Here is an 8,013-nt window from a genome sequence, read left to right as displayed (position 1 = left end):
TGATCTTTAAGGTCCCTTCCACCCCAAACCATTCTGGAATTCTGTGATTCTCTTCAAGCTCTGCTTTCAAAAATCCCAGCTAAAACTCTGTTTTGCTGCCTTGGTGGTGTTTTTGTGCCCTGAAAAGTGATTTAACATGACCTATCACCGTGTCTTCAGAGCCTTTGGCTATGCAGCACCTTATCTGCGTTGTTTACTGCCAAAAATAAGCGTATCTTGCAGTTCACTCCTGATATTTGCACAGAGCTGAAGTGGTTCTGGGGGGGCCTGCTGGGCTCTGTAGCTCTTCGACCATTAGCAGAAATCAGTTTTGAATTTAATGTATTGTGATTGCCAATAAGAATTGGTGCGGACTCTGAGGAAATTGTTTCTAAAAACTAGAAATTTTACTTGTAAATCTAGAAATTATGATCTTGAACCTCTGAGATGTGACGGATTGGCAGCTCAGGTGATTTTTGCACAGAGTTTGTATTTGTGAGGCGAAAAGGTGGGGAAATATGTAACCTATATATATATATACACACACACACACATATATATATATATATACACACACACATAGATATATATATATACACACACAAGGTGAAGGGGCAGAGACACACTTAGGTTTATTAACTTGCTGTTGATTTGCCATTGTAACAGCTCCTGCCTGGGAGGTTATAAATAAACCTACTATTGATCTGATGCCTTTGGGACAGAATTCCTGCCCAGTGTGCGACGCTGATAATTCAGCAGCCGCCCATTCCCGGGTCCCCACGTCACGTTTAGCACTCAGCTGTGGGATGGACCCTTGAGGGACGCTTCTGACCCACCTTGTCCCCACAGCCTGTCCCCCACCCCATCCAAACACCCAGGTCTGATGGGGTTTTTGCCCCCTCCTGTTGCTGGGCTGTGGCAGCGAGTCCCTAAAACGCTGCCCTTTCGCCTCTGTGCTGCAGGAAATTTAATCTCGCCGGTAAATGACACCCAGAGCTATTTTGGAGCTGGGCTGTGGAGGGAAGGAGAAGCACGTCAGCGATTTGACTGGAGGAGGACAACCCAGAGGAGGGTCGGGGGGGGTGGCACAGCCTAACCCTGGCCAGCAGAGCCACTGCAGGGGGACTTGGGGGGACCTTCTGCTGCACGTCCCTGCCACCGCTGGGGTTTCTGTTTTATTTCCTGGAGGGGAAAGAGGGGGGGAAAGCCAAGCCAACATGGTCTCCCCATGTCCTCTGTTCCCCTCTTCCCTCTTCCCCCTCCTTTCATCTCAGTAGGAATCGGCTTTTTCTTCCTCTGCCCAGAGCTTTGTCCTCCTCAGACTCAGACAAGACTCCAGGTAAGACCAAAACCTTCAGCTAAGGAGAGGTGGATTTGGGGATGCTGATGTCCAGCAGGAAGTGGAGAAGGTCGTTGGTAGCTGAGGGAGGGGTGAGGCGGTTTTTGTGCCATGCTGGAGGATGTTTTGCTTTATGAAACACATTTGGGGATGGAGCTGAAGGTGCAGGTAGTAAATCCATCCTTCCTTTGCTCTAAGCCAAATGTGCCGTGTTCTGCTTAATTATTTCTGAGCAAAGATCAGCCTCCAGAGGAGGAAAGTGAAAAAAGTCAGGTTTAGAGCTGTAGACTCAACTTGATACACTTTGTCCCCAAATGTGAGGCACCACTGGGCATGGAGAGCCTGGGAAACACATGGAGAGGTGGCAGAAAGGAACGTTTCAAAAAGCTTTATTTCCAGGGCATAATCTCAGTGCAGCTTTTCTCTTCAGCCAGGACTTTTTTCCCCTCTGAGCTCCTCTCTGGTGTCAATGTAGATCCACTCTGCAGCCCCCCACCCTCCTCCCATTTCTCCAAATGGTTCTGAGGGGAGATAGGGAGAGATGGAGCTCGACAGCTGAGGCTATTTTGGGTCCTACAGCTCAATGGGGTGGAGTGACTGTAATGACAATGACGTCCACTTGTTAAAATACAGGGGCTTAGGTCGGAGCCGCGGCTGATTGTCACCAAGGGAATTCTTTGTCCATATGGGAGCTGTGATCCTGCAACTCCCTCGTGTAGGAAATCACATGGGCTAAAACAGGAACATTTCTAAGCCTTGCAGGTCTGTTTTTTTTCCTGGGATTCTGCCTCAGTTGCTTCTCTCCAGGCCTGTGTATAAAACAAAATGCAGTTGGGTGAAATTTGTGATGAAGTTTCTAGATTTACATCACTCATTTTCTGTCTCCTGGGTGGAAACCCCAGAATGTGTGTGTTTTCTCTCAATTTGTCTCCTTTATTCTCAGCCCCACAGAATAGGGGCCTTTTGCTATTGTCAGAGCAGCCTTGGGAGGCTCAGAAAAATAGAAGGAAAAGTGGCTGTTGTGGAGTCCTGCGGGGCTGCTCTGTGCAGTTTCAGGCCTCTGGGCATTTCAGGGGTGGCTTTGTAGCTCCATCAAGGGTGGAACGTGAAGTCCCCCTGTTGCAGTAAAACCCAAGGAGAATGAAATCCCTTCCCTGCATGGAGTGTCTTGGAGCTGTTTAGTGTGTCAATGGAAAATGGTTTCTGGCCAGGTGGTTGAAAGTGGGATGAGTTTTCTAAGATAGATCTGTCTAGGCCTGTAGAAAGGAAAGATAAAAAGTGTTTTAACCATATAAATCACCTAAATGGCTTGAATCTCTCGTGGTTTTTATGAAGTGTGTGCTGCTAACGTGGCTGGGAGGTATCCGACCCTCTTGCCTAGTGACGTGCACAAACCACGTGGTTTGTTCTTGCTCCTCGCTGAATTCTCTAAATGTTTGAACCCTTGTTTGCTACCAATCATTGGGAACATCCAGGTTATTGATAAGGGATTAATAGGAGGAGCATGAGGGGATGCAGGTCCTTCCAAGGCACTTGATGCATATTTAGCCCTACCCTGAAGGTCAGAATTGTCTCGAGCTTCTCCTTTTCCCTGAGGGCTGCTCACTGTGTTTAACACCATGTCAGCCCCTGACCTGCCATGAGCTTTCCCTCAACATCTTCCATGGGTTTTGCCTTAGGATGGAGGCTGTGGATGGGAGGGAATGCAGACAAGCCTTACTCTGAGTTGAGTTAGAAGCTTCTTGCAAAAGGCTTTGTGCGCTGCAGGCTCTCTGCGTCCGACACCTCCAATGATGGATCCCCCACAGAAACCTCTCCCATCTGCTCATCCAGTGACCTTTGGACATGCCAAAATCGTTTCTCCCTCACTGAAGTGGAATTCAGAGTAGCCCAAGCTAAGCCCTGAGCCCAGCTCCTCAGGCACAGATACCGTTCCTGCTCCGGTGGAACGGGACAAATCCTGCCTCCCTGGATTAGAGCGCTGGCGCAAATCCGTGCTGAGCCCCGATTTGGGGGTGTAATGGGCAGGGAGCACTGGGTGTGCTGGTGTGCATTTCACCCCCAGAGCTCCCTGTCTGCTGTGATGGCTCTCAGGCACCCACCAGAGCCCGGCTGATGTCACCCAGCCTGCCACTGACACCCAACACTTGTGCTATTCCAAAATTGTCCATTCCCTGGGACGCCGCTGGAAGTGAGAGGGCAGCTGGGTTACTGCTGTTTTCCCTCAGCAGAATTTTAAACATCAAAGGAAACCCAAACTTCCCATTAGACAACTCATCGACTTCCCTTCCCACCCACAGATTCCACTTCCTGATGTTTTTAGATGGAACAATACGAACAGATAAGTCATGTAAACTACAGCAATACCGGTGCTGCCTTGATTTTTATCTGGAGCTTTCATTTCAGTTATGTTCTTTGAAAGCTCAGGATTCAGAGACAGGAGGCTCCCTGTAAATCCTGCCTTTCCTGTCAGGAAAAGGAGTGAGAGGATTAGAATTTAGCATTGCAGAGGAATTTCAGGAAACATAAACTCCAAAGGCAAGAAAAATACCTCAAATCAACGTATTTTTGACTTGGGCAAAGAAAGGGTAAAAGAGGATTGAGGAAATGAGCAAACAGGGTCACAATGAGGCTTAATGTGGTGTTGAGAGAAATTCTGTGCTTCTGATCTGTGTTTGGACCTTGGTGATCCCTTAGGTTTAATTATATCCCCAAAGTCTCTAGTTTTGCTACTTGTGGCCACCTTTGTCTCAGGAACGTTTTATGAGACGGATGGCACGGTGCTTTTTGCCCTGAGTCCTGGTGGACAGGGATTCTCTTTCTAATCCTTGAATGGAAAGGCTTGGACAGAGAATAACCTGTTACCCCTGTCCTCTCTCACACAAAGAGCTCCATCACAGGCTGCTGACAGTCTGGGGGGCAGTTCACCATGGGGGGAACCTCTGCCTTCTCAGAGGCTGTAGAAGGTTTTCCAGGTGCAGATCAGCATTGATGAAGCAACGTGAAACCAACCCATCAGCCAGCACTGCACAGTGAGTCCCAGGAGGCTGCGATGGAGCCAGGCTGGGAGAGCTGAGGGCAGCCAGCCTGGAGGAGAGAAGGCTCCAGGGAGAGCTCAGAGCCCCTTCCAGGGCCTAAAGGGGCTCCAGGAGAGCTGGGGACAAGGGATGGAGGGACAGGACACAGGGAATGGCTTCTACTACCAGAGGGCAGGGATGGATGGGATATTGGGTAGGAATTGTTCCCTGTGAGGGTGGGGAGGCCCTGGCAGAGGTTGCCCAGAGCAGCTGTGGCTGCTCCTGGATCCCTGGAAGTGTCCAAGGCCAGGCAGGATGGGTCTTGGAGCAACCTGGGATAGTGGAAGGTGTCCCTGCCATGGCAGGGGTGGCACTGGAGGATCTTAAAGGTCCCCTCCAACCCAAACCATTTTGGGATTCGGTGGCACCACTGTCAGGGCTCTCCACCTCCTGAGGAGTTCCACTTCAGGTACTCCAGCAGGAGCTGGACAACTCCGTGGTGGTTGCCACTGCAAGGCACTCATTCCCCTGTCCATGGGAAGCAGGTGTGGGGCAGACACTGGCAGTGCTGGCACGGGAGTGGGCAGGAGGCCTGGACCAGCTGAGTGTTGGCTCCAGGACAGTGATTTATTTGCATTATCTGACAGCTCTGTGCAGTTCTGCCTCTTTCCCCACACACAAACCAGGGGAAATCTGAATGAATAAAGACATAAGCAAAATTATAAGTGCTGCCAGTTTGCCTTTGGCATACTCAGAAATGCCCCAGATGGGAATGTGATCTCTGCTGCAAATGATTAATCACAGAGGGATTACATGGGGAAATATGACACTGGCAAATGTCTGAGATTTATTGGAAAGGGCATTTGCATTGACTAGGTTTATTCATGCTTTGTTGCTGGTCCTGTTGCTTCCAAGGGAGCTGTCCTGGCACGTGCAGAGAGTTGCTATTTTTTTTTTTTTAAGTTTCAGAGTTACTGGGCTTTCTTGAAGTTTGACTGAACATGTAAATAATTGAAATCAGAGTAATTATGGAATCAGTTTATTGACAAGTTACACATTAAAGATATTAAATTTTGTCCTTTCAGTACATTCACAAGTCTGTACTCTCCTGACTCCTAAATCAATTTATCATCATAATCCTATCTGAAATTATAAAATGTAATTTATCTTGTGCAGCCTGTTGAACCTTTAGATGTGTTGGATGCACACACAGCCTCATCCTTGCTGCAGGTTAGGATTTCATGCCTCTTACTGCATTTCATGCTCTCCGCACCCATAAAACAAGTCTCCCCCTCTCTTTTTCAGATTAAAAAGATACGAGAACTGAAGTGTCTGTCTCATAAAAGCAAGCCAGCAGCACAGCAAGGAATAAACCCTGTTTTTTCTTTCCATGTTAGAAAAATATCTAAAATAATGATGAGCAGGCACTGTTTTCACTGATCCCTGGATTTTCTTCTGGCCTCCTGGCTGTTCATAATGGTGTGAAAACCTTATAGAGTGTGAGGGGACATGGTGAAAGCTGCTGGAGGTGTAGGCAAGAGCCTGGAATGTGGGTTTTCACCCCACACTAGAAGGTCTGTGGACACAGGATCTTGTGTTGGATGGGAACAAACACCCATGAGCTTTTGGGAGCCATGGGAGAGGGAGGCTGGACCTTGAGGCCACTGGGAAGAAGCATCTTGGATGGATTTGCTGCACCAGTTTGGTTCAGGAGCAAAACCAACAGGCATCTGGGGCAGGAGCTTCTCTGTTTTTTGGCCATTCCTGACTCTCAGAGGTACCAGGGAGCAGCTGGGGCGTGTATTTGGGCACAGCTTAGCAGGGAGAGAAGGATGCACTTTAGCAAGTGAGCAGCGGCCCTGCTCCTGTGAGAGCCAGGCTTTGAGAGCCCTCACCCTGCTCCTCCAGGCACAGAAAGGTGTCCTGGCACCCAGGTGATGGAAACAGCACACAGGTGGGTTGAGGGAAGCCCCTGGTTGCTGTGAGGTCCCTGGCTGGTTCCCAAGCATCTCCTCTCGTGTCTCTGTAGCCACCTCAGTGCTCCAGGCACTGTGCAGAGCCCAGTTTGATGGAGAAGTGAAGCAACTCTATTGTTGTGCTCTTTTTTGGCACTACAAAGCTGGAAATGAGTCAGAGTGATGCATCTACTGGACACAACTGGAACCCAGGAAGGGTGAGATGTGGCAGTGTCTCTTGAAGGTGAACCCAAGTGCTCTGATGGCACAGTGCAGCCTGAAATCCAAGCTAATGGCTGGGAAATGTTAGGACATGAGCTCCGAGTCTGTGTTTTTGATGCAGTGAATGGTTCTTCTTGGCACTCCAGAGTTGAGCTGAACCTCAGCATCTCCTGCTGAGCATTGAAATGGTCCTTCCCCAAATGAGCAGGAGACTCTGATTGTCAATCAATAGACTTCAGTGGAAATTTCCACTGACTTCAGTGTACTTTGGCTCAAGCCCCAGGCTCCTATCTGCCCCTTCTAGCCATTCATGCAGCTTCTCTGCTTGCAGCTGCACAAGCATTTATTGAAAACACATTTTAAAGCTCAGCTGAGGGCAGAGGCTGGAGGTAGTAAGAGGGTCCAGAGAAGTTGAAACTAATTCACAGGTTTCTAGACTAGTTTGAGACCAAGAGAAAAAGAGATTTGTGTATTAAAGGTGGCCACTTGACAAAAGTCAGTTGGTCTTTGCACTGATGACTGCAAATCAATCATTCTTTACCCTCTTAGCATTTACTAAAGGTAAATTTTCCCCGTTACTTTTTTTTCCCCTCCCAGATTTAATGTTTGAAATTTGTTTCTTTATTTTCTAAATACTTGTGGCAGAATAATGAAGTTTGCTCAGTACCAGGAAACAAAAGCAACCAAAATTGAATTCACTTAGAAAGGATCGATGTTATCTAGAAGGAAAAGTCTTTGATCGCTCCTTGTCATTTTGTGTGTTCTTTGGAGTGGGAGACACAGGATAGGAGAGGACATGGGGTATATTTTCTGTTAAATGTAGAAGGATGACATTTGGTTTTGCCTTAGATCTATGACCTAGATGAAGTTTGAAGTTTGGCTCAGCGATACCATCTGGAATGATAATAATGATCACAAAATCATAGGGACCCACAAAGGACCATTGAGTCCAGCTCCTGGCCTTACTCAGGACAACCCCAAGAATGCCACCCTGTGCCTGAGGCAGTTTTCCAAAAGTTTCTTGGACTCTCATAACAAATACAATTTTGTATTTTTGTGGTACTCCTTTTCCAGTGTGTGGATTTAATGGTAACTTGTATTTTTCAATCCCCAGCAGCATAAATTGAATTAAATTTTTAATCTGTTATTAATTTTAATGCACAATTTGTCATTTACCTCAGCAAGTACATTCTCATATATACACTGCACACATAATTATTTGCTAGCCCATCCCTGTCTTGATATGAAGAAGTGGGAGGGGAGACAAGAAATTGGGAAAAGAAGTGATTTTTTTTTTCCCAAGGTCATGCAGCAAGTCGATCCCACCCTCACTCCCTGATGCCATCAGCGATTTGTGCATTAACAAAAATGCACTAACAGGAGCTGGAGGAGGATGGAGAAATGGTGATTTAAGAAATTAAAGCAGGGTTTTGGCCTGCTCCTATTGGTTTCTGCTGGAGCTGGGGAGAGATGGTGAGAGCACCTGCCATTGGGTGAGAGA

At 47.6% G+C, this 8,013-nt stretch overlaps 1 protein-coding gene across 1 annotated transcript in view; it reads left to right on the top strand.

The window, feature by feature from the left end:
• The first annotated feature begins 1,056 nt into the window (after window positions 1-1,056).
• Window positions 1,057-8,013, top strand: part of OBSCN (obscurin, cytoskeletal calmodulin and titin-interacting RhoGEF) — a 145,247-nt gene continuing 138,290 nt past the window's right edge. Inside the window, 1 exon segment of the mRNA XM_068176205.1 lies at window positions 1,057-1,318. The gene's annotated coding sequence lies outside the window, so the exon portion shown is untranslated.

The sequence above is a fragment of the Anomalospiza imberbis genome, chromosome 1 (genome assembly GCF_031753505.1).
Source record: "Anomalospiza imberbis isolate Cuckoo-Finch-1a 21T00152 chromosome 1, ASM3175350v1, whole genome shotgun sequence".
Classification (NCBI taxonomy): domain Eukaryota; kingdom Metazoa; phylum Chordata; class Aves; order Passeriformes; family Viduidae; genus Anomalospiza; species Anomalospiza imberbis.
This window is presented reverse-complemented; position numbering and strand designations above follow the sequence as displayed.